The 23,787-nt window shown below is 40.1% G+C and overlaps 1 protein-coding gene across 2 annotated transcripts in view; it reads left to right on the forward strand.

Annotated features, from left to right (window-relative positions):
- Positions 1-23,787, forward strand: part of LINGO2 (leucine rich repeat and Ig domain containing 2) — a 2,187,995-nt gene that overhangs the window by 1,730,879 nt on the left and 433,329 nt on the right. For both annotated transcript variants that reach the window (XM_040358558.1, XM_040358559.1), the window contains one exon: positions 9,305-9,366. The gene's annotated coding sequence lies outside the window, so the exon portion shown is untranslated. The remainder of the gene's footprint in view (positions 1-9,304; positions 9,367-23,787) is intronic.

The following is a 23,787-nucleotide window of genomic DNA, read 5'->3' on the forward strand; positions in this document are numbered from 1 at the left end:
CCTCTTCAGGGAAAAAGTACTAAGTTAGAAAAATAGATTTAGCTTTTGGGTATGTCACTGAAATGAGCAGGATGGCTTTTTGTTAGTGAACTAGAGATTTGGCTTTGTGTGCATTAGACAGCGATGGAAGCAATGCTTACGGCTTTTATTTTATTTCAGTTTGTCCTTCTCATTAATACAGCAGATGTGACCTCCATTACTTTTATCATTTACATACCGTGATGAAAATATCTCTATATTAGTTACATAGTGACGACCAGCAGTGAAAACAGTGTACATGTAAGGTCACTCAAAATGTTTGTAATATTCAGGAATACAACAGAACATGTTCTCTCTTAGATCCTAACTCCAGCCTTTCTGTCATCTGTTTGGTCATTTCAACCACCCACATATCAACCACTAGTCACATTGTATAAAGTGCAGCTCTGTAATGCACCCGTCGCGTTACTGGGAACACAGCGCACGTGCCCGGCGGCCACGATGGCAGCGGGGCACCCACGATTGCCCAGTAACTGAGCAAGGACGTGGAGCACACATATCAACCCACATACCACCCACATATCAACCACTAGTCACATTGTATAAAGTGCAGCTCTGTCTTGCTTTTATTGTTGTCAGTGTAATCATTGAGGATATTTTTTCCCACTTCCTTGCATATATAATAAAAAAAAAACTAGAGAGTTTAAATATGTTTACAAAATCTTAGCTTGAACATTTCCTTTTATTAAAAAGGTTTAATAAGAATCTTCATCTTACATTAACGTTTATTCATTATTTTAAGGAATTATTCCTAAAGATGTACTACCGGAAAACAATTATATAGTTGACATGCATATTAAGGAGCTGCTTTTCATTTTTGTCCATTCGTTTCTGAGATTTACACAGCCCTGCCATAAAGCACAGCTCTCAGTTTCAGTTAAGACATAACATAGACCATCCCTGCAACATGTGATTGGCCAGTGAAAAAGCAGCAGTAGATGAATGGAATGCTTTTTCTGCTCATTCTGTTGTATTCAATTGTCAGCATATTTTAATGAAGCTCACCTAATTGGCTCCCATTACTGCCCTTTCCTCTCCCAGGAGCTGCACAGGGGATTGCAAAAGGTTGTTAATAAGTCAAATATGGGTACCTAAACAATGTGAATAAAACAAATCAATGTTATGATTTATTATTGAATATCTACCTGCATTAATATGTTCTTTTCATAGCTGCCTAGAGTCCACATTAATTCTTTTGCCATATAATGTATTTATCTATTATCAGAGCTCTAAACACACAACTGTCAAATCTGTCTGTATATGCAGAATAGCATGCTTGTTATTCTCACTGTGTAGCTTAAAGACCCGTACACACGACTGGTTTTCCTGCCAGGAAACCTGGAGAGCTTTTTGCCGGGAAAAGCGGATGTGTGTATGCTTTCTCGCAGTTTTCCCGACAGGAAAACAGCCAGGAATCCCGTCTGGAAAATAGAGAATCTGCTCTCTATTTTCCCGTCGGGATTCCCGGCGTTTTTTTTTTCTGCCAGATCTACTACTTTCCTATGGGAAACACGGCGAGGCTGTGCCGATGGAGCATACACACAGCTGGGATTCCTGGCCAAAGCTCCATGGCAGTTTTCCTGACAGGTTCTCGGCTTTCCCCTCGGTTTTCTCGGCAGATTTTTTACCACTGAGAAAATCGAGCGTGTGTACAGGGCTTTAGGGTTTAATCCTCTGCATTTTGTAAAAAGGCTTTTTGACACTATATGGACAGCTCCTTCCCTCCTGCACTGTCTATCTTGGCAAGGCCATTAAATACAGTGAGAGTAGCCGTCCCACACATGCTCAGTTTAATCTCTATTGCTGGAGAGAACATTTCCTGTTTCAGTTGAACTATTCAGGTCACATGATTGACATCACACATGTGGGCGTTTATACAGGCTTAGAGGAAATCTCCTCCTACCTGAAAACTCAGCACTGGACAAACTGTGCAGTTTATCATATGACCGTGGTATACAGATCAGCAAAAAGGTATATAGTGGCAATATTTTAATGTAAAAAGAAGATTTATAAGCTGTGGGCACTGTGGGGCAGCAAAATAATTTTTTTCATATTACTGGGTTAAGCCAAGGGGAGCGGAAGGATTGGGTCACCTTGGAGGAGGCCTCTTCCACACTGTACCTGAGATTCCTACCCTGGATTCCTTGGAGGAAATTACCACAAAGTTTGCAGCAACATCCATTGGTGGGGGCAACGTTAAAAGTGTTTCATGCAATGACGAATCACCATAAAGTGTCCTCATCCCCTGGCCCACATAAGCCCATTGCCCACAATCCAGACTTCCTGCCCGGGATGGACTTGCACTTATCCTCAACTACTGACCAATCGATGCCCCTTTTAATGACACATTGTGTTGACGCTAACACTCTAAAACCCTTTGACTCTTTAAGTTCTCAGGGTCCTTTCTCATTTTGGACTTACCGCCAGCTGCATAACTATATACATGCTTCACCGGCTAAAAAACAGCTACTTAGGCCTGTCACTCCCTTTGAACAAGTTTGCCTTGTTGGAAGTCCGGTTCCCAAATCTACCTCTCTCATGTACTCCTGGCTCCAAGGAGACAGGGGTGGGACGGCTCCCGGAGCACGAGCACAGTGGGAAAACGCACTTAAAACAAATTTTACCGATGAGCAATGGAGGCGTGCCTCAATTTTTGAACATAAATGCTCCATCGGTACGAGATTGCAGGAAATGTCTTATAAGCTTCTAACACACTGGTACGCCACACCGGATAATATCAAAAAATGGCACCCACTGTCCTCAGACTCCTGCTGGAGTTGTGAGCAAGCCCGGGGCACCATTGTTCATATTTGGTGGGATTGTCCCCTCTTGAGGCGCTTTTGGGACAAGGTGTGCAAATTGATCAAAGTCATTATGGATACTATAATCCCTCTCATGCCTGCATGTTGCATACTGCATATAGCAGATTTCTCCATGCAACGTTACAAAAAGTCATTGACTAGGCATCTGCTGAATGCAGCGAAAGTTCTGATCCCCAGGCACTGGAAATCGAAGGATATTTCTTCCATCCCTGAATGGTTTCGCTCCATAGGGAACATCTACCAAATGGAGGAAATGGTTGCCATTGCTAGGGAATCATCTGAAAAATGTAATCAGTTATGGTTGCCCTGGGTGGTATTCCGGTACTCTGACCAGTACTCACAACTGGATACGGGATGAGCTACCGTTCTTGCTTAGATCTCTATCTCTTACACCCCTGTAAGATGAGGCCACGGACAGTATGTACTTTACTGTGGACTACTGATGTTTGTTCTTTGCTGGACCTTAGCGACTTCCTCTATTTGCCTCATTAAAAGAATCAGTCATTCGACCCTCTCACTGAAGATCATTCTCACTCTTACTCCCCCATATCTCTCCCCCCCTTCCCCCCCTTTTTTTTCTCTTCCTTTTCCTTCAATCCTGGCTATGATTGGGTAATAGTTTAGGTTGTGCTGTTTCCCTTTCCCTTCCTTTGTTTTATGGTATAAAAATTGTATGTTTTTGGAGTATGTATTGATATGTTCTCAATGTGTATTAATTTGCGGTACTCAAGTACCCTTGTAGTATTTTGCACTCTGATTTTTCTTCTTCAATAAAAATTTTATTGTAAAAAAAGTGTCCAATCTGTCCGCCGCAATGTCGCAGTCCCAATAAAAATCACAGAACACCACCATTAGTAATAAAAAAAAATAATAATAAAAAAAATGCCATAAATCTATAACCTATTTTGTATTTTGCTCAAACCAATCAATGAACGCTTATTGCAATATTTTTTTAAAAAAAATATGTAGTAGAATATATATCGGCCAAAACTGAGGAATAAATTATATATATATATATATATATATATATATATATATATATATATATATATATATATATATATATATATATATCTTTTGGGGATATTTATTATAGCGAAAAGTGAAAAATATTGTTTTCCAAAAGAGTTTTTTTGTTGTTGTTTATAGCACAAAAAATAAAAATCACAGAGGTGAGCAAATACCACCAAAAGAAATGTCTATTTTGTTTGGGCACAGTGTCGCATGAGTGCGCAGTTGTCAGTTAAAGCGAGGCAGTGATGTATCCCAAAAATGCTCTGGTCAGGAGGGGGGCAAATTCTTCTGGGGCTGTAGTGGTTAAACACAATTATTTAAGCAGTGAACGATTTTTCTTTCCATGAGACAAAACTGACCTTCTAATGCAGGCATTTGAAGTTTTTTTTTTATGTTTAAAGCGGAACTAAGACCCCTTTCACACTGAGGCGCTTTGCAAGCGCTATAGCACTAAAAATAGGGCCTGCAAAGCGCCCTGAAAGAGCTGCTCCATTTCACACTGGAGCGGTGCGCTGACAGGGCGTCAAAAAGTCTTGCCAGCAGCTTATAGGCTGCGCATTAGGAGCGGTGAATACACCGCTCCTAAAGCGCCCCTGCCCATCAAAATCAATGGGCAGCGCCGCCGAACCACCGGCCAAGCGCCGCTGTAGCAGCGCTTTTAATCCTTTTTCGACCGGTAGCACGGGTTAAAAGTGCCCCGCTAGCTGGCGAAAAGTGAAGTGAAAACGACAGTAAAGCGGCGCTAAAAATAGTGGCCTTCTTACCGCCAACGCCCAGGGCGGCTCAGTGTGAAAGCACTCTAAACCCACCAACTGTTTCCCAAATGAACATTCAAGTTGCTCAATAAGTTTTATAAAAATCCTTAATCAAACATACATTTTTTATGCAGTGCTTTCATTTGCTTTCTGTCTACAAGCACATGTGTAGTGTGCACTACATTTAAGATATGCTTCTGATGATAACTGTCACAGTTACCAGTGTGCTAATGATAGCTCTCAAATGAACTTTCGAGCCCTCAAAGGACTGGTGTCATAGCTGGTCCCCTCTACAGTACTATGGCAACTTAAGATCTAAATATAAGCTAAAATGGCACTATCCTTGATGGTTGGAATAATAGGAGGACCTACTATTGCTTTAAAGGATAAGTACACTTTTTTAACAAAGATTATAAATGCACATTTTTTTTAAGCAAAAAAAAATATATATTATTTTTTGTTACAGGAGCCTGGAAAGCATCGCACCAGCGATCAGCAGATTGGTTTACCCGTACATTCTGGTGGTCTTGTAGTTCATTCAGACACATAGAGCCCCACATGTCCACTCTGTTTTTCAAACAGTGTCAGCTATTACCAGGAACTTCTCCCCGTACTGCTGCCATCAGCGGGGGGAAGCAAGCGGAGGCTGAAGCACTGGGAACATGTTAAATTGGGTGGAACATGTAACATGTTCCCAAAGATAAACTTATCCTTTAAGTGTTCATTGTTTGTCTAATGTAATTATACTTCATTTGTTTGATAAAACATTGCAATATAGACATAGTCATTTACCTAGTACTTCAACATGGCTTTTTTCTTCTTCAATATTACAGTTTATCTATTATTGATTGGGAAATTGTTGCATCATACAGTTCTACAGTAGTGAACATTGTATTAACCATGACTGTCTACAAGTGGAGGGATAAATCTGTAACAACTAAAATATACTGCCCCTAAAGCTAAAGGCAGACATAAAATATGCAAATCAATGCAGCCCTATATTTATTAGTACCTCCTTAAAGTAATACTAAAGTCTCCTTTTTTTTCCTTTAAAAATAACAAACATGTTAAGCCTCGTACACACGACCGGTTTTCTCGGCAAGAAAGCTGCTGGGAGAGCTTTTTGCTGTGAAAACCGTGCGTGTGTATGCTTTCTCGTAGAGAAAACTGCCGGGAATAACAACGAGAAAAATAGAGAACCTGCTCTCTATTTTCTTGTCTGTATTCTCGGCAGAGTGTTTCCTGACGAGAAAACCGTACGTCAGTATGCTTACCTGTCCCCAGGTAAACCCACGCATGCTCGATGAGACTTTGACGCACACGCGGTCGAAATACAAGGGTAGTGTAGGGTGTAGCAAGATGGTGGTGACAGCATCAAATGTGACGAGCCCCGGCTCATCGTAGTCGATGACGTCACCGTGTTCTTGCCATTCAAAAGAACGGCGGTTTTTTTGAATGGCCGTCTGTATGCACGGCAAGCTTGACAGAAATCTCGTCCCAGTTTTTTTCCTGACGGGATTCCTGGCCGTGTGTACAGCAGGGCTTTATACTTTCCTGCTCTATGTAGTGTTCTAACACAGAGTAGCCCCGTTCCCTCTTTGCCGCTCTTGGCTTCTCCCTTCTACTGAGTGCTCCCACAACAAAAAGCTTGCAATAGGGACACCCGACATGCAGCTCCTTGTGTTCATTAAGACATGGGGCTGCTGCACATAGAATGCATTAAGATAAAAAAACTTCTGACTTTGCGACCACTTTAAAAAAATTTTCCAAATGCAAGCAGTGGAAGTACTTGGAACTGGTATGGAAACTGGAAGTAAAATGTAAACTGGTATCAGTCTCTTGAAATCCCCAGATCAGCAGACACCAGACTGGGGAAGATCGATGTAGTACTAGAGGCCAGTCAGGAGTGCAGATAAGAGGATATAGCAGAGATGAGCTCATCAGTTTGCTGCTTCTCTTTTCACTGTCTAATTACAGACTAGGAAAGGGACCTGCCTAGTAAACACAGGCCGAATGTCGGGCGATATTCGGCCGGCTTCTGTCGGAGGCGAATGCTGGAAAACCAACAGCCCACCGACTCCCGATCAATGCTTTAATCCAATGGCTGAGTGCGCTAAACGGAGTGTTCTGGTGGGCATCCCCCTGTCAGAACACAATAGAACAGCAGGGGAGATCACTGTACTAACATTGGATAATTAGTATAGCAGCTCAGACTGGAGCCTAGTAGTGGTGTGTACTAGGCTTAACTGAACTGCATCAGAGAAAATACAAGCCAAACAAGCCTGTGGCATTGCTGTGTAAATCCCAGGTTTGGACAGGCAGAGATAAAATCCTTTAGCAGGTATAACAATTTTTCTTTATGCACACCATCCATTGTATTTAGCTGTATTCCTGGAGTTCAGCTTTAAGATGCTTACAGACATCAGTGTCAAAATATAACATACATCTTTCAGATTTGCTACAAAGATGATAGCATACATTTAGCCCCCAGTCAAATAATTTACCATTAAATAATTTATCAGGAAAACAGTATATTTCAAAGTACACTATGGATAATTCATAATTTATATAACATATATTTTTATACCTAGTGGATGTGGGAAAGACATAAGTGGGTTAGTAATGGTGAATATTGAGAAATACCTATTTCTTCGACTATTGTTTAGAGGAACATCACTTTTACATTAGGAGAAAATGTTCTATTAATTATGTCCCTCATTAGATCATTATGCTTACTGGACTGCTATTGCATGCTGGCTATTTTTCTTGGTAATAGTGCATTAGGCTTTATTAATCTACGATCTGTTAGATTTACATCTTAACAATGGAGGCACTCTCGCTAATCAAAGCGCTAAGAGAACAGGAATTAATGTTTCATTTATAAACACCAAGTTAAGACAGACTAGACATTTATAGAACGGAATACATGGAAAGTGGAAATTAAATATGGGGAAAAACAAGTCTTTGAGCCTGCATTTGCATTCACCAGCATTACAAGCACTGCCTTTCAGACACTGTACATGTGACAAGCATACTAAACCCATTTCACACAACACCATATCCATATGCAGTGCTTTGATCATCCTCTATAGCTAAGTTACAAAGGCTTTATAGCTGCAGGCCATAGTCTCAGGAATCATTCTCATGTAAGAGATATTATAAACACACAATTTTTCTATGCCAAAGTCTAAAAGTCGGTGCATTCATCTCATGCTCACGTATAAACAGGTATCTGTATTATGTAAATAACTTTTCAGATTATGTCTATTTCAGGCTGAGGAAAGGAATGCAGGATGTTTTACAAAATGTATTGTAGCATTTAAAATACCATATACAGCCAAAGAGTAAGATAAATCAGTACACTGCTTGACCATATTGTTATAAATATAAGTGCATATTGCACACTCTTGGATGATGTGTTGGTGGTTTCCCAGTTGGCCATTACTGGTTGGATTTCAGCCTGATGCTATCCTTTGGGTTCTTTTTTAGGGCCTGTTTTGATGGGGGTTAGGGCCCTATAAATGGGTTTTGTATTTCTACACAAGTCTACAAATTCTGCTGGAAGCAGGTCAAATGCAGGTTAAATCATCCTGTCAATGAATTCTGAATGATTCTTAAACAGATGCCATCAATGAGAGACCAAACAAATGTGTTCATTCATGTTTCTTTGGAATGAGGCTGGGTTCACACTGGTACGACAAACGCTCCGACATTGGGAGCTCATGTCGCATGACGTTTGAAAATCAATGTTTCCCTATGAGAGCCGTCTTAACTGGTCCGACTTTGAAAAAAGTTCCTGCGCTACTTTGGTCCGACTTTGATCCTACTTCAGCGCATTCAATATCATTGAAGTCGGATCAAAGTTGGATCCTTGTCCTAACCATCCGACTTGTGGCATCCAACATTGTGATTACAGCAGCAGTAAAAGGATTTTATCTCACACTGGGATTGTTTTGATTGGTCAAAGAACAAGTCAGACTATCACAAAGTCGGATAAAAGTAGTATCCTGTTCATGAAAGTCGGATGGATGTCGGACCAATGTAGGACTGATGTCGCAGAGCAAAGTAGGATGAAAGTTGTATGACTGTCGTGTCATACCAGTGTGAACCCGACCTTACACTAGATTCTGTTCGCGACGGAGAACAGACTATGCAGAGAGTGGAATTTAGTAATGGAGAGATAGAAAGGAGGTATTGTCAGGGCACATGAAATAGTTAAGGAGATGCCACTCTAGTCCCAAAAGTTTATTTTGGACATTTCAGCTCCATCAGAAGTACAGTTATATTTGGGCTGCTACATATCTAAATGCTTGGATAACATATCTACATATTAAATGATATGATCAAATATAAATAACGAAAAAAACAAAAACACTTCGGTAATAGAAGGTAATCTATGGTTAGACACATAAAGAACTTATACTAACTATAAAAATATAAAATAAAAATCTTCAATCTTGTTTTGCAATTCTGTATTTTAAAAGCTTATACAATATGTTTTATTTTCTCAGTGAACATGATTACCCTGGCAAACCTTCACCTTCATTTAGCCTAGCTCTGCAACTATGTCAGTACATGAAAGATTTGAAAAGCAAATAGGAATTGTACATAACAACATCTTATATGCATTCAAATATATTTCCATCATCCATATATATTTATTTTTCTTTCTAGGCTGTTTATGCTGGCTGGAACGGATAACTTACAGAAAGATCATTACGTTTCCCACAGACTAGGTGAGCCTTACTATTTGTTCTTCAGTAAACATTTGGATGAAATGGAATTGTCAATTATGAGTATTCATTTTTCAGAATCAATAGTATATCACTGTTGCTGTATGGCCCAGAAACGTTTATATAAGCACTTATTTTCAAAAGCTAGCATATAGAAAAAACGATTTGCTGTCCTGTGTACCTAGTATTGTTTGCTTTTCAAGTACAATTTCAAAAGATAAAGGCAAAGCTCGCTGGTTTCTGTGGGGACACTATCTTTCATTAGTCTAGTTATGGGAAAAGTTCATTATAATATGGATTTATGTTGCTATTAGAATTCTACTTTAAAGTATCCCTGTCTTTTTTTCACATTTAGTGAAATGATACACTTTGACAAAATAACATGTTATCTATTTTATTTCCTCAAGTCTATATAGGATGTGGGAACTGACCAAATGTTTCTTTTTGGCCACATGAGATTTGAAATCACGTGGATTGTTTTAGGTTGTTGGTCTAAACTACTGTATATACAAACCTCAATGTCAATACAAAAAAGTTAGGCCTCGTACACACGACCGAGAAACTCGGTGGGCGAAACACATCGTTTTCCTTGTCGAGTTCTTGTTAGGCTTGTCGAGGAACTCGACAAGCCAATTTTCTCCATTCCTGTCGAGGAAAAAGAGAACATGCTCTCTTTTTGGCTCGTCGAGTTCCTCGACAGTTTCCTCGCTGAAAAATGTACACACAACCGGTTTCCTCGGCAAAAAAATCTCCCACCAAGTTTCTTGATGGATTCTGCCGAGGAAACCGGTCGTGTGTACGAGGCCTCAGAGAAATTCCTTCTCACTTTTTGTCTAAGTAACAGAGTGTTTATTTACTAAAGCTGGAGAGTGCAAAATCTGGCTCACGTCTGCATAGAAACCAATCAGCTTCTAACCTCAGCTTGCTCAATTAAGCTTTGGCAATAAAACCTGGAAGCAGAAGTGAGCCTGATTTTGCAATCTCCCACTTTAGTAAATCAACCCCAGGATGTCATGGGGACAGTAGAGTAGAGATGAGCTTTGTTATCTGGGTCCTGTCTCAGTGTCACTTACAGTATAATTTTTTTCTCCTGTTATCAAAGTGACAGGAGACAAGGAAAAATCTCAACAATGGAGCCAGAGACTTCAGTGCAATGACCTTGACAGATGTTTTGAATTCTCCCTACTATTAAAACGTTTTTCATGGCGTTAAGCTTCATAAATAGAAACCTAAACTTGTTTTTAGATGAAGTAGGGAAGGATTAGATCCTGTGTCAAGTTTGTATTGCCTGCGTCCTCACTTGGCCAATATACCATTTATATTTGTCCTGGTGGTCATTGTCACTGAGGGGTTGATTTACTAAAACTGCATAATCTGGTGCAGCTCTCCATAGAAACCAATCAGCCTCCTTTTTTTCAAAGCTTAATTGAACAAGCTGAAGTTAAAAGCTGATTGGCTACCATGCACAAATGCACCAGCTTTTGCTCTCTCCAGTTTTACTAAATCAACCCTCCACCCATTGTGTCACTGATGTTGACAGCCAATTAACAGACAAGACTACTAAAGTTGTGAAAGTCCACAGACAAATGATTAGTGTTGAGCAGAATATGCCATATTCGATTTCGCGATATATCTCGAATATATATTCGAATATTCGAGATATATTCGCTAAATTCGAATATTCGTGATATTTTATCGAAATTAAATGATTGCGATTTTTCGCTATTGCGAATGCGAAAATAATTGCGATTTTTTTATAACTGCGGTAGGAGCACTCTGATTGGCTCAGAATATTCGTGATATTTTATCGAAATATCGCAACATGCGAATGCGATATTTATTGCGCAATTTCGAGAAATGCTGGAGGAGCGCTCTGATTGGCTCAGAATATTCGTGATATTTTATCGAAATATCGCAACATGCGAATGCGATATTTACTGCGCAATTTCGACAAATGCTGTAGGAGCACTCTGATTGGCTCAGAATATTCGTGATATTTTACAATACAAAATAATTGCGAATATTCGGCAAATGCGGAAGGAGCACTCTGATTGGCTCAGAATATTCTTGATATTTTACAATACAAAATAATTGCGAATATTCGGCAAATGCGGAAGGAGCACTCTGATTGGCTCAGAATATTCTTGATATTTTACAATACAAAATAATTGCGAATATTCGGCAAATGCAGAAGGAGCACTCTGATTGGCTCAGAATATTCTTGATATTTTACAATACAAAATAATTGCGAATATTCGGCAAATGCGGAAGGAGCACTCTGATTGGCTCAGAATATTCGTGATATTTTACAATAGAAAATAAAAAGTGTTTTGCATTGGTGGTGATTCTTTACTCTATCCATCTGTCACAGCCGTTTGTCAATCAAACACCTTGAAGATTGAACACGTTCATGCTGCATGCTTTGGACTTTTTTCACTTCACATATCAAAGACATTTTTATGAAAGATTATTTTTCTATTATTGGGACTATATTTCTTTATATATTTGTTTCACTGTGTATTTCACAAGTTATTTGCGCTTGCTTATTTTATAATTTGCCCACATGTCTTGTCACTAGACATATTTTTTATTCTTGTAGAGCGACTCCATTTTCTGTCTTGTATTAATTTATGTTGTATAACATTTTTGAGTTGCTGCTGTATTCTCCCCTTTTTTTAAGCTATGCGCAATTTTTTCCTTCTTACAAAAAAAAATAATATCAAACATACAAATATTCATAACAGAAACATACACAAAGCCCCCCCCCCCTTTTGCATCAGAGACAATCAGAGTTCTCCTACCACAGTTATCGAAAATTCGCAATCATTTTCGCATTCGCAATAGCGAAAAATCGCAATGTTTTTTTTTTTCAATTTGGCAACATAAAAGGATCGCCTCAGCTTAGCTACTCGGCCCAGGGTCTCTAATCATACCAGCAATGCTTTTAGACGTCAATAGGATGTGATCTGTTTTAAAAATCAAATTGAAAAAATGCGAATATTCGGAATTGCGAATATTCACCGCGAAATTCGAAATATAGCGCGATTTCTCGAATATGCTATATTCGAGTCGAATATTCGCAATGCGAATATTCGTGAGCAACACTACAAATGATCAGTGCACACTGAAAGTAGTGGAAAAGCAAAACATTTATGTCACAATTACACAGCTAGTTACCTGCAGCCACCAGATTTCAGTGGCAAGAAGCAGTGGATCCTTGTTGCTAGAATGACTGGGCATCTGATGATCACTACACTACAGTCAGCTGTGTCCAGTCTCGAACATTTGTTCCTATCTGCAGTTATTCACTTTGTGTGTGGCTACATGCACACCCCAGTAGCCTCTGTCAGCCCACCATTAGGTTACCCACTTAAGGACTGGAAGATTTTCCCCCTTAATGACCAGGCCATTGTTTGCGGTACGGCACTGCACCGCTTTGACTGACAATTCCACAGTTGTGCGACGCTGAACCCAAACAAAATTGATGTCATTTTTTTCACACAAATAGAGCTTTTTCGTGGTATTTGATCACCTCTGCGGTTTTTATTTTTTGCGATATAAACAAAAAAAGGAGTGACAATTTTGAAAAAAATAATATTGTTTACTTTTTACTATAATAAATATCCCCCCCCCCAAAAAAAAAAATGTATTCATCAGTGTATACCAATATGTATTCTCCTATATATTTTAGGTTAAAAAATAATCGCAATAAGCGTAAATTGATTGGTTTGCGCAAATGTTATCATGTCTACAAAATAGGGCACAGATTTATGACATTTTATTATTTATTTATTTACTACTAGTAATGGTAGTGATTTTTAGCGGGACTGCGACATTGCGGTGGACATATTGGACACCTGACGTTTTTTACACTTTTTTGGGAACCAGTCACATTAAAGTGATTTCCAGTGCTAAAAATATGCACTGTAATTGTACTAATGACACTGGCAGAGAAGGGGTTAACATCAGGGGTGATCAAGGGGTTAAATGTGTTCCCTCAGTGTGTTTACTAACTGTATGAGGGACTGTGTGACTGGGGAAACACACAGATCCGTCTTCCTGCATAGCAGAAAAACAGGATCTGTGTGTTCTCCCCATCAGAAAGGAGATTTGCCTTGTTTACACAGACAGATCCCCATTCTGTGACTGAAGGGAACAATCGCGGAAGGCCGTCAGACATCGAGTCCACCCCACTCGCTAATTGGCTCCCCAGCTGGTCAGCCAACAAATTACAGTGTACGGGCTGATGTACAATGATGACGATTTGCGAGAGGCAACCCCAATTGCTGCAGAACAACTGCGGTGGTTGGTCCTCAACCAGTTAAATAGCTGAGCTGCTGTTCGCATGTAGCTGCACACAAAGTGTATAGCTGTGGTTAGGGACAGATGTTTAAGACTGAACGCAGCTGACAGCAGGACAATATTATTATGAATGCTGTAAAATGTAGTCATACATAAATCTTTAAAGTAAAACTCTAGATAAACAATAATTAAAAAGAAATTAAATACACTTTTGTAAACCCCTTTACCTGAAAAAGAATGTGATATTCCAAACTCCCATAATGCCCAGTCAGAACACTTTTATAAGCATATAAACTATATAGTTTTAGATTAATAAAAATACTGCTTTAAATGGTTGGTACCTGTTACAACTTTGTATTCCTTTATTTCTATTTGTACTAGATAAACTGGAGTGTGGGATATTGGGGTATTGAATGCATTAACATAATTTGGAGACAGTAGACAATGTTTTACTGTCTGTTAATTCATTATTATACTTTTATTTGTTTATCAGCATTCTGATTAATCTGAGTTTTTGGAGCATGGAGTTCATTATTTATCTCTAAATGTGTTTGAACAGCTTACTAATGAATTCCTAAAGTGGCTGCCACTTTGTAAAGATCAAAAAGATGTTTGCAGGGAGCACAATGTGAAACAAAGTAAACTTTTATCAGTGTATATTCTCTTTAAAGTGCAGTCCAAATGGCTGCGTGGTGCAGTCACAGCGTTCTCTGTGAATTTAATCACATCGGAGATTCTGGCAAGTAAACGCACATACTGCAATTAGTGTCACTTTGTATCTGGGAAATTTGGATCCAGTACTGGTGTGTCTGGAACAAAAATGGGCATCGGAAATTATCTAAAGCTAGCGTACAACCGTAAGTGTTTCATCTGTTTAACGATCATCATCCTTGTTCAATCCTCCTGGCTATGCTGCTGGCAAGCTTGTACAAGTGTACTGTCCAAGCAATTGTACTCACTATGGTATAGGACATCAATTGATTCAATTTGATTTTGAGGTTAAGCATGGTAACCAAGAAGCTAGGAAAGCACACTATTTAGAATACAATGGTATAGTATGTGCCCAACTTTAATATCTTTCGTTGTAAATATCATGTGGTGAATAGAGTAAATTTAGTTGATTGTGGTTTTAAATTGCAGTGTTAGAACTAGATGATGTATATTTTGTGCCAAATGGAAGATTTTGAAGGTTTGTTGTCAAATAAAGATCTGTGAGTGTTTCTTTGTGATTAGAGCAAGCAAACATCCTAAAATCCGGGAGTCTGGCAAGCAGATATGACATGTGCAAGGTGATAGAGCTTAATCAATCATAGCACTGGAAATACCTTTTTCACCTAGTGGAACAGGTTTATAATTGTGTTAAAATCATAATAACACATTAAAGTTTTCAATTTTTGTTCCACGAGGTGATATTTTTTTTCCTCTAATGATTTTGCTTTCGATATAGCTTTTTCTAGGTGATATCTAATATACAGTATGTCACATATAAAACAAGGCCCAATGAATGTAAAGAAGAAAGAATTATTGGTAGTGAACGAACAGTGGTATTGTCTATAATTCTGATGTAGTGTTGATGGCAAAGCTATGTCAGAAATTAGAACATAGAAGCCCTCAAGTCACTGTGGCATGGTCTAATGCTGACACTGAGCAACTCTAAAGCCAGGTACACACAATCAGATTATCAGACAAACTTTCGTCCGATCTTTGTTGCATGCTAATCTCATATCGAAAGTGAAGAGGTTACTCAACATACAAAAATTCTTGTAAGACTTCAGAATTGATTTAATGTGTTGGATTATTTTGTATGTGTTATTTTGTTTCTGAGCATGCATAGTCTTGCTCTTACGATTTTTTTTTGGACGCAAACTGTATTAATTAAACAAAAATCTGATGTTGTGTTTACTCGCAACAAAAATGTTATAGATTGCGCATTCAGTTTTTGTCATCCGAAAATTTGGAATCAGCTGTTGAATGCACCAAACTAATGATCAGAAAATCTTCAGATCGTTCGGACTATATTTTACATTAGATTTTTGTATCGTGTGTATGGGCCTTAAGTGGGAGAACCAGAGCAGAGTGTGGTCAGGAAAACAGCAATTTATATACTCTTGCAATGCTTTTATATGGAACTACTAAAAAAACTTTGGCAAATGGCAACTGGTAAAGAAAAAGACAAAGCATATGCACAGCGGCATGGAGGATTGTGATTAACATTAGCAGGAACTTAAGATTGTCAATTTTTTGGGGCAAACATTTGAAGATAGAAAATTCTCATGAATCGCTACCATTTGACTTTTAAATATAATTTAAACAAATTGATCTATTTTATTTACCTGTGGTGCCTAGAAAGAAAAAAAGGCATGTGCAATTAATTTCCCGTAAGGGCTACTGAGTAGTGCTTGTTCTCTGGAACTGCCCTGACCTTGCAAACACCTCAAACAGTTTGACATTCTAGATTCAGACATGAACTTGGCAAATGGGGTTCAATAACCTTGTCACGCACAATACCTAGCACACATCTAAGGCAATGAACATTGAGTTTAGAAAACACTGTTGTATTGAGTACTTCAAAGAAGTACAAGTCAATTATGGAAACACTTGGCTAACAACAATACATTTAGATGATGTGAGAAATAAGTAGAGGGGATACAATCAACAATAAATATGCAGATTAAAACAGATAATAAGGAGGCATTGAGTGAAACAGTATGAACCATATTGGTTCTTTCTAATTGTGCAGCGCTATCTGTAGAAGGAGGCTCCTCACATCAACCAGTGTAGTATTGCTGAGGAAGGGAAGAGTTCTGTATAGGTAGACTAAAGGTACCCCTAGGTGAGTGATAGATATTTGGATAGTGAAGAAACAGTTTGCACTGAAGGCTGTGTCTTCTGCCAGAAATTGGTTGGGGTTCTTCAACATTTACACTATAGGTGCTGATAATTGAGTCAAGTCTGCATGTACTGATGGCAAGGTAACAAGGTCTCGTTAACTGAGAAGGGGAAAGTAAAGGTGTCTGCTAGCACTGTCCAAGTATAAATGCAACAAAAAAAAGTCTGGGCAGACTACCATCTCACCAAGTGAGCACAGAGCAGCTGTGGTAGCATTGGTGGGAAGCCCCAGATGGCGATTTATGCTGATGTCTCCATGCCCCGGCAGGAGGACGACAGACTGGGTATCTGGCAATGAGTTGCACAATGCCACCAAATGCCTGGTGCTGTTGCAAATCAATCTGTATCTTTAATATGGCTGAATGCAGTACAACAGCTCCTGCTGACCTTTAAGATGTCCCTGGGCCAAGAGACCAGTTACATTTATTGACATTCCCAGGATCCCCTGTGGCTCCTGAACACTGGGATTGGTAGTCAAAAACTAACGTGACTCCTCAGTAGATATTAGCTGTTAAACTACTAGTCCCAAGACTCTTTGCTGCAAATCAGTAAAATAAATCTCCTTCTGGAGGTGATGTAAAGTGCATACTTGTTGATCATTAGAGGAAAGCAATAAGTCCGTTGTGCGTGCTAAAGATGTCCTTTCCTTCCCAATATGGCTACAAAAAGTTAAGCTGGCAATAGATAGATCAAAATTTGGTCAGTTCAGGAGGGACTGGCTGCTCCCGCTCCAGAAATGTCGATCTAACGATTGGCTTCTCTCGAACAGGACTGTTGGAAAATGTTCATTCTATTAGCGCCTGCAGACAATCGGCTGCAACATCGATAACTGTATTCTGACAGTGGAGGAGTCCCTGCTGTCAGAATACAATGGCACAGCGAGGAGGATTCATCAATCAATCTCATTTGTATGAATTATTCTTTTTTTTTTTTGATTAGCCTGTTGCTATGGCCAACCTTGGTCAGGTTACAAAAAATTCCACTGTCCTTTAAATTTAACTTAAGACTCCTGCAGGATGATATCAGCTCTGGTTTTTACCTTAATTTTGTAGAGGCAGGAAAAAGTAAGGAATTACAAAATGGCATAGTGACCCCTCCATCTGTCACGTGTTAAAATGAAACTGTACATGGCCACAGTTAAATGTCAAGCTGGTTCAATAGCTTTGAACATTTTCTCAATACTTGCATTGGAGTAAAGGCAGCCATGCAGGGATTTAATTTACATCTATGTATGGGGACAGTGGTTGTATAGATATTGATATGCTGATCGACTGCTGTATAACTACCCTGTCAGGTTTTTCCTGATCGATCAGCGCTACCAGCTATAGTCAGAAGCACAGATCAGTGTATTCTGATGATGGGGAAGCCTCCCAATGTCAGAATACAATAACGCAGCAGGAAGGATTTCCCTATACACATCGAGTGTGTGGATGGGGGGGAATCAAGTCTTTTTTTTTGATGGCCTGCTAAAGTTCATAGATCAGCATACATCTGACAATATATATTCCCCAATAATAAAATCATGAAGAGTGCACTTATAGGGAAATAAAATATTCCTTTTTGTTAAACTTATGCTATCCCAGTTTTTTTCCTAAATAGCTTCCTTTACCTTAGTGAAGTCCTCCTTCACTTACCTCATCCTTCGATTTTGCTTTTAAATGTCCTTATTTCTTCTGAGAAATCCTCACTTCCTGTTCTTCTGTCTGAAACTCCACACAGTAATGTGAGGCTTTCTCCCTGGTATGGAGTGTCGTGCTCGCCCCCTCCCTTGGACTAGAGGAGAGTCAGGACGCTCTCTACGTTACAGATAGAGAAAGGAGCTGTGTGTTAGTGGGCGTCCTGAATCTCCTGTAGTCCATGGGAGGGGGCGAGCATGACACTCCACACTAGGGAGAAAGCCTTGCATTACTGTGTGGAGTTTCAGACAGAAGAACAGGAAGTGAGGATTTATCAGAAGAAATAAGGACATTTAAAAGCAAAATCGAAGGATGAGGTAAGTGAAGGAGGACTGCACTAAGGTAAAGGAAGCTATTTAGGAAAAATAAATTGTACCTTTACAGCCCCTTTAACATTACAAAACAAACACAATGACGGCGCAAAAGAGGGAAATTTGAACCACAATACCACAAGATCTGATGAAAATGCGGAAACATTGAAACGCGTCATCACTACGAGCCCACGCTTGACGTCACTTCCTGTCGCCGAGAGCCATGTGCGCTCCAGGCTGGAACGCACGCCGCTGAACAGTGTTCGGTCTCGCTCCTCTCTGCAGGACAGCAACCAACTAAATCTTCACCAGAGAAGCTATCATCTCATCGGCTGACGATCCACAGTGACTAAATTTCCCTTCTTTATGAGCGCATTTGCACAACATTTTAGTGAGTAGCCAACTGGCTGTTTTAATTAATAAATATATTATTATCAGACATACTGCACTTAGTAGGCACATTTTTTCTTTTGTTTTTACTTAACATTACAACTATGGTGTTAACATATTGCATCCTTCTTCCACTTCACACACGAATATGACTTCACCACCTTTGGTACTTGTCCGCCATGACAGTACCAGGTTCCTGTGCCTTTTTTACAGTAGAGTGCCCAATAGTCCTAAAATGGCCAGAATCTGACAAGATTCTCCCACCATACACTTCAGTTGGATTCACTTTAAAGCTGTTAATACATAGAAACAAATTTTGATACATGTATGGCCATCCTGGTTGTACAGAATGTAACCTGTCTATAGCTTGCAGCACTGATCAGTGTATTCTGATGGCCGGAAAGTCTTCCTGTTGTCAGATTACAATAGCTGGGTGGAAGTGATTCCCTCATCAAACCTAGGCAGATTTACTTACCACTTATCAGCATGAAAGCCAGGCAATAGCAAGTAAGCAATGATAGCCAACGTATCTCCATTGTCATTACCAGTTTCCTTTTCAGGGACTAGGGATGAGTCGAACACCCCCCGGTTTGGTTCGCAGCAGATCATGCGAACAGGCAAAGAATTTGTTCGAAAACGCGAACACCGTTAAAGTCTATGAGAAACGAACATGAAAAGTCAAAAGTGTTCATTTTAAAGGTTAATATGCAAGTTATTGTCATAAAAAGTGTTTGAGGACATGGGTCATGCCCCAGGGGACATGTATCAATGCAAAAACAAGTTTTAATTTAATTTTTTTTTTCGGGATCAGTGATTTTAATAATGCTTAAAGTGAAACAATAAAAGTGAAATATTCATTTAAATGTTGTACCTGGGGGGGGGGGGGGTGGCTATAGTATGCCTGTAAAGTAGCGCATTTCCCCCATGTTTAGAACAGTCCATGCACAAAATGACATTTGTAAAGAAAAAAAAGTAATTTAAAACTTGCGGCTATAATGAATTGTCGGGTCCCGGCAATACAGTTAAAAGTCATTGAAAAAAAGGCATGGGTTCCAACCCCCAGTCCATTACCAGGCCCTTCAGGTCTGGTATGGATTTTAAGGGGAACCCCATGCAAAAATAAAAAAATGGTGTGGGCTTCCTCCCAAAAATCCATACCAGACCCTTATCTGAGCATGCAATAGGAAAAGAAGGAGGGGGACAGGAGAGCGCCCCCCTCCTGAACCATGCCCTCAACATGGGAAGGATGTCCCCATGTTTATTGGGACAAGGACCTCATCCCCACAACTCTTGCCCGGTGGTTGTGGGGGTCGGCAGGCGGGGGGCTTATTGGAATCTGGAAGCCCCCTTTAACAAAGAGGACCTCCAGATCCTGCCCCCCCCTATGTGAATTGGTAATGGGGGTACATACAGCTTGGGACATGCCCATGTTGAGGATATGTGGCCTGGTACAGTTCAGGATGGGGCACTCTCTCTCCTCCCCCCCTTTTCCTGCGGCCTGCCAGGTTGCATGCTCAGATAAGGTTCGGTATAAATTTTGGGGGGGAACCCCAAGTCATTTTTTTATTTTAGTGCAGGGTTCCCCTTAAAATCCATACCAGACCTAAAGGGTCTGGTATGAAATTTGGGGGGAACCCCACACATTTTTTTTTACATTTTGGTTCGGGGTTCTCCTTAATATTCATACCAGACCCAAAGGGCCTGGTAATGGACTGGGGGGGAACCCATTTAGTTTTTTTTTTTTTCAATTACTTTTACTGGCATACTATAGCCACCCCGTAGGTACGAAATTTAAAGGAATATTTCATTTTTATTGTTTCACTTTAAGCATTATTAAAATCACTGCTCCCGAAAAAATGTCCAATTAAAAAAAAAATATTGCATTTATACATGTCCCCTGAGGCAGGACCCGGGTCCCCAAACACTTTTTATGACAATAACTTTCATATTAACCTTTAAAATTAGGACTTTTGATTTCTCCCATAGACTTTTAAAGGGTGTTCCGTGGTTTTCGAATTTGCCGCGAACACCCCAAATTGTTCGCTATTCGGCAAACAGGCGAACACCCGATGTTTGACTAGAAACTCAGGCTCATCCCTAACAGGGACCATGTCGGGGAAAAAAATTATTTCATGCAAAGTGACCTGCAAAAGGAAACACTGTATACTCAGTTATCTGGCCACTCATGTATCCTTCCACCCTTCTGTCCCATTGTCTCTCAGATGTTCAACATTTTCAGATTGTTTGATACCTGTGTCCTCATCACCTGCTGTGGTTTCATCCTCTGACTCATGTTGAAGAGCTCTGTTATTGGAAGCTTCAGTGTTTCCTGGTCACAAGCAACCAAGGCAGCCCACTCTCCTATTCCTCCCCTATTCTGACCAGAACGTCTCCTTAGCTCTACAGGAAACACTATATGATTTCAATATACACATTTTAAAGAATATAAGCAACATAAAAAATATTCCAAGACATTGGTGGTTATTTACTAAAGGCAAATCCACTTTGCACTACAAGTGCAAAGTGCACTTGGAAGTGCGGTCGCTGTAGATTCGAGGGAGGCATGCAAGGAGAATAAAAAACAGCATTTAGCTTGCACATGTTTGGATAATAAAATCAGCAGAGCTTCCCCTCTTTTCAGATCTACAGTGACTGCACTTCCAAGTGCACTTTCAGTGCAATTTTAAGTGCACTTTGCACTTGTATAGCTAGATTCAGAAAGAGTTAGGCTGGCTTATCTACAGATATCTATGCTGACTTATGTTTAAGTGTATTCTCAAACAGAGATACGCTTAAACATATCAAAGATACGACGGCTTGCGCCGTCCTATCTTAGGTTGCAATATTGAGAATGGCCGCTAGGTGGCGCTTCCATTGCAGTCGGCGTAGAATATGCAAATCAGTAGATACACCGATTCACGAACGTACGCCCGGCTGCCGCAGTACATTTACGCCGTTTACATAAGAGATAGGCCGCCTAAAGTTATTCCAACAAAGAGATGGAATAGTAATGTTAAGTATGGCTGCCGTTCCCGCGTCAAAATTCGAAATTTTTACGTCGTTTGCGTAAGTCGTCCGTGAATAGGGATTTACGTTGTTTACGTCCACGTCAAAATCAATAGGCCCGTGCGGCGTACTTAGCCGCAATGCACACTGGGAAATGTAGGCGCCCGGCGCATGCGCAGTTAAAAAAAAACGTCAAAAACGTAAGGTCAAGCCCCATTAACATAAAACACGCCCCCTTAGAGACATTTAAATTAGGCGCCCTTACGCCCGCCCGCTTTAGGCTACGTAACTTAGCAGGCAAGTACATTGTGAATCATGTACTTGCCTCGCTAACTTACGGCGGCGTAGCTTAAATGCCTTAAGCTACGCCGCCGCAAAGTTGCGGCCATGTACCTGAATCTAGCTAGTAGTATGCACTTGTAGTGCAAAGTGTATTTGCCTATCATAAATAACCCCCATTGTTACATAGGCAGCTTTGAAATGTATGTTACGAAAGCAGTGAACTGACTAAATAGCTAGGGAAAAGGGTTTACAGGAGTATTTTTGGTGGGAGGTTGAGAATAAAGTCAAAACAATGCAACAGCTTTGGAAATCTAACTACAGTATAGTAGCAGAAAGAAGACATCAGTACCTTAGAGCAGGGGTCTCCAAACTGCGGCCCGAGGGCCAGATGCGCCCCTTTGCTAGCCTTTATCCAGCCCTCAGGGCTTTATTCCTCCCACTGATATGAGGCACTATTCTTCCCACTGACTCCAACAAGGGGGCACTTTTTCTTTCACTAATACCAATGATGAGATACAGTTACTACTAATAGGGGCACTACTCCTTATCCTACTGATCGCAAACTATGAGGCCATATTTATTCTCACCAATGCTGGGCCCGGGGCTTTTTCTGGCCACAATCTGGCCCTCCTAAAGGCTGAAGAACAATAAACTGGCCCTTTGTTTGAAAAGATTGGAGACCCCTGCCTTAGAGCACTAGGTCATGTGATAAGGTTACAAAAATTGTTTACGTTAAAATCCAAGAGGAAGTAGAAATAAAGAAGAGAGAATAGGATTGGATTGGTTAAAGGTGAATGTCAGCAGATGTGTATGCTGACATCCACTGCTCCATAGGGGCGAATGGAGGGTTCGATCAGGGCCACCCAAAAAACTGACAGGCGGAATTGATCGGACAGCCTGTTTGAAAGGGGCCTGAGGCCTCGTACACACGGCTGAGGAACTCGACGGGCGAAACACATCGTTTTGCTCGTCGAGTTCCTTGTTAGGTTGTCGAGGAACTCGGCGAGCCAATTTTCTCCATTCCCGTCGAGGAAATCGAGAACATGCTCTCTTTTTGGCTCAACGAGTTCCTCGACAGTTTCCTCGACAGTTTCCTCGTCGGAAAAAGTACACACGACCGGTTTCCTCTGCAAAAAAAAAAAAACAGCAAGTGTGTACGAGGCCTCACAGTGCCCATACATGATGTGAGCACCATTCAGCACAAAATCAAGTACAGACCACTGCAGATGCTTTTATTTGCCTGGAGTTAGAACATTTGATTAACCCAGTTGAACCAATTGTATTCATTGGAAACTTTAAAAAATAACTGTAGTTGAAGCCTCCATATTTGTGTATTATTTGTGCATATTTCTCTATATTTCTTGAATTCAGTAAATAGAGAAAACCTATAGCCTGGGAACAAATTATAGAGGACAGCCAATACACAACATACACTTCTTTCCCAAGGATAAATATTGTGCTGAACATATCCTTTCTTTTGCACCAAAACTATATCCAGTCCCCTTATGGTGTGTGTGAACAATGGAAGTTTACCTTGTCATAAGGAGCATGATTGGTCTGTTTCTTTT

This window comes from Rana temporaria, chromosome 1 (assembly GCF_905171775.1).
Source record: "Rana temporaria chromosome 1, aRanTem1.1, whole genome shotgun sequence".
Taxonomy (NCBI): domain Eukaryota; kingdom Metazoa; phylum Chordata; class Amphibia; order Anura; family Ranidae; genus Rana; species Rana temporaria.